This window comes from Corvus brachyrhynchos, unplaced genomic scaffold (genome assembly GCF_000691975.1).
Source record: "Corvus brachyrhynchos isolate BGI_N302 unplaced genomic scaffold, ASM69197v1 scaffold346, whole genome shotgun sequence".
Taxonomy (NCBI): domain Eukaryota; kingdom Metazoa; phylum Chordata; class Aves; order Passeriformes; family Corvidae; genus Corvus; species Corvus brachyrhynchos.
In genome coordinates, this window is record NW_008238644.1 from 5,501,532 (window position 1) to 5,504,810 (window position 3,279).

Here is a 3,279-nt window from a genome sequence, read left to right on the forward strand (position 1 = left end):
CGGGGCAAAGAGAAGGTGTGGGCTAACCATCAGCTCTGCTCCTGCAGCTGCTCTGAGACAGCGCTCCGGGAGGGGACGCAAACAGCCGGGAACGCTGGGGGAGTCTGTCTGCAGCCAGGGGCTCAGCCTGCACTGCTGGTTTGGGTGGGTTGGGATGGTTTTCTGACACAGCTGTAAGGCTTGCCAGGTGTGCCAGAGAGGAAAGGAGAAATTCAGTGTGTGGCAGTTCACAATTCCAGCTTTGTTTCTTCTTCAGGAACCGCTTCAGCTTCTGCAAGAAGGAGTCACTGTTTGCAGGCTCAGCGTTATTTCCCACAGCACACGGCTGGTTTTGAATCACACACCAGGATCTGGGAAGGAAAGAGGAGGAGAGAGGGGAAGTCCTTCACCAAAACCCCATTCTGCCTCCTGGAGTGCTTCTCATTCTGGCAGTGCTCTATGTTAGACTGGTCTTGTTCAGAAGTTGGTCCTGGAAGTCTGAGAGAGTGGAGAAGAAATCCTCTCCAGCTCATCATGGTAGAGTGGGATAGGAGGGTGATGTCTCTTGCTACCCTGCTGCCTTTCCCTCTGGCTTTTTACCGTTCATAGTATCTGGGCAGCTTTCTGCTTGAACCATGCTTTTCCAGGCTCACCTAAGAATGTAGGATCTAAGATATTCTGAAAATCCCACTTGTGTTCTATTTGCCATGGGCAAACCAGAATGCTGTGGTGAACCTCTGCCTCTGGTATGGCTTAGCAGAGGGCCATGTATCCAGAAATGAGTTGGGCCACAGAAAATAAGGGATTTAACCCTTGCTGGGCGTGTTACAGTGAGGGTCCCCTGAATCTGGAAAAGAAGGAATGATGAAGAGAAGAAGGAATGATCAAAACATGGGCACTTGGAGACCTGGAAACCACCATGGCACTGGCCTCTTGTCATAACCCAGGTTCTTTTCTTTTAGCCTGACTCCTGCTTCCTAGAGAGACTAGCAGGCAGAGGCTTCTAGCATATATCCATGTCTGGGCACATGGATTGTGTGTGAAGACAGCTGGAAGGCTGGGACAGATGTAAATGTCTGATCTGCTCCGTGGTACAGGCTGCAGTGAATGATCACGCTGCTGGCTGCAGCAGTGGAGCTGCGTGGGGGGGTCGGGAGAACAGTGGGACTGTGGGGCAGGGCTGGGCTGGCATCACAATCACCCCTCGCTCAGGGGCTGTCCATCCCTTCCTGCCAAAAGGAGCTTTCTTAGCACCTTGCTCTCGCACCTGTGAGCCTCTATTCGACAGCCTGGAAAATTAATACCCTGCCAAGGTGGGTGGCTGCGCTTCCATCACGTCAGAGCAGCTTCCACAGCTGTTTGTGGCAGTACATGAAAAGATCACAGTGCACAGACTGTTAATTTTTCAGATTGCCTGAGATGCTGTGCAGAACTTTATGCTGCCTATCGATCAGTATTGTGGTGGTTCTGTAATTGAAGGGCCTTAAATGAATAGTGTGGATAAGTGGAACTAAAGGCATTATATTGTTTCACAGCCCCAAGGAAAATCTTTGAGCCTTATGTTTGTGTTCCCTGTATAATACAGCACTTAAATAAATACTTGGGTTGTCTTTCTAAACTGGATCCAGGTGCAAGGCTCACTTAATTGAATGTGTCTTTTCATCTCCACCAAGGCTCTCCCCAGGTTTACCTCTAATCTTATCTTGGTGATTATACTCAGGTGATTGCCATCACCTCCAGCACACAGCTCCAGTGTGGCACCTTGCCAAAGGCATCGGCAGCAGCTGGGTGGGTCTGACCAGGTGTTGGTGTCCCTGTGCTTCTGGCCACGTTATTCCTGCCCTGGGAGCTGCCTCAGCAGAGGAGCTGCCAAATTTGCTTGTGTGCCTTTGGTGGCACTTTTGAAGGGCACAGCCCTTATGTGAGGGTGCTGAGGGCAAAACTTGCCCCCAGCTCATTTTGAAAGCAGTTCATGACCACCATCCACCTGTGTGTTTATTTTAGTGAGCACTGCCAGGTGTGCTGTCACCATCTCACCTGACCCTGATTAATTACTTATTTATATTACTTGAATTCTTCTGCCAAGAAAATGATGGGGGAGTGAAAAAAAATGCAGCATTACAAACATGCAAAGGTACAGGGAGTGAAGTGTGTGATTCCCACAGCAATGGGGTGAGGCTGGAGAGGAAAACCATCACTGAGGATAGGACTGGGAATTGCTACTTCCCAGTAACTATGACACTGCCTCACTCCGTGCCCTTGGTCAAATCACTTACTGCTGGTCTCTGTTTCTACACCCCTTCAAATGTGTGCCCTGACACAGTGGGAATGAATAATTTATTCACACGTGATGTATCACATGTCCTGGTCCTGGGTGCTGCTGTTAATGAAGAACAAATGAGATTAATTCCTTATTTTGCAGTGCTGAAGTTTCATGTGTAAAGTGTTCTGAATTCAGAGAGTATTCCATATGTTGTCATATGTTCCTGTTTTATTACTGCATGTATGGAGGTCTCTGATGCTGTGGCAACAAGGACTAAAGTGCTTGACACTTTAATATTTTAGTCATGGAATTAGCTAATCAATTTTTAGACTGTATGTGTTGTTTAAGATGAAAAGGCAGTAAACTCAAGTGATAACTGAAGACTAGAAACCTCTTTGAAATATCACAGTGAACTTAAATAAACCTAAAGGCTAATACTCAACTTGCTTTACTCCAACTGCAGTCAAAATAGGTGTGTCTGGTTTGCCTTCTATTTGCTAAACCATTCTGTTGATTCAGCAGATGAAATAACAGAAGTTTCCTCCAGTGCCCAGTGCAGTAACTCCAGCCACGGTGCACATGTGAGGGTGTCACAGACACAGGGCTGCAAGAGGACGAGCTGGGGAGGGGGTCCTGCGAGAAGGGGTGGATATTATCAGCTCACAGACTCTGGAGATGTTGGCTCCTGCCTTGCCTGTTTGTCGCCCTCCTGCTCGGCAAAAGGCAGCGCCTGGTGCGTCCCTGCCTTCCCTTTGCGTGCCTGGCATCCTCGGCAAGTCCTCAGCCATCCTGAGATGAGGCAGCCTCCTCCTGTTACTGGGCATCTGAAGGTAAACCATAGTTTTAGACGCTGTTATTAATAACGTGATCATGATAAGGTGGTTCCCATATCCACTATGGAGAATTAAGCCGGATGGACAGCTCTGGGAGCGAGTTCCACTCCCGGGCTCCGGCCGAGCCGTGCGCGGGGGGTGGCACCCGACCGGCCCCGTCCCCATTGTCCCCTCCCCGCCGGCCCGGCCCGGGCCGCGCCGGCC

The 3,279-nt window shown here is 49.6% G+C and overlaps 1 protein-coding gene across 1 annotated transcript in view; it reads left to right on the plus strand.

The window, feature by feature from the left end:
* KIAA2022 (KIAA2022 ortholog) overlaps nucleotides 1–3,279 on the plus strand; it is a 175,419-nt gene that overhangs the window by 12,529 nt on the left and 159,611 nt on the right. Inside the window, exon 2 of the mRNA XM_008636274.2 lies at nucleotides 257–3,072. The gene's annotated coding sequence lies outside the window, so the exon portion shown is untranslated. The remainder of the gene's footprint in view (nucleotides 1–256; nucleotides 3,073–3,279) is intronic.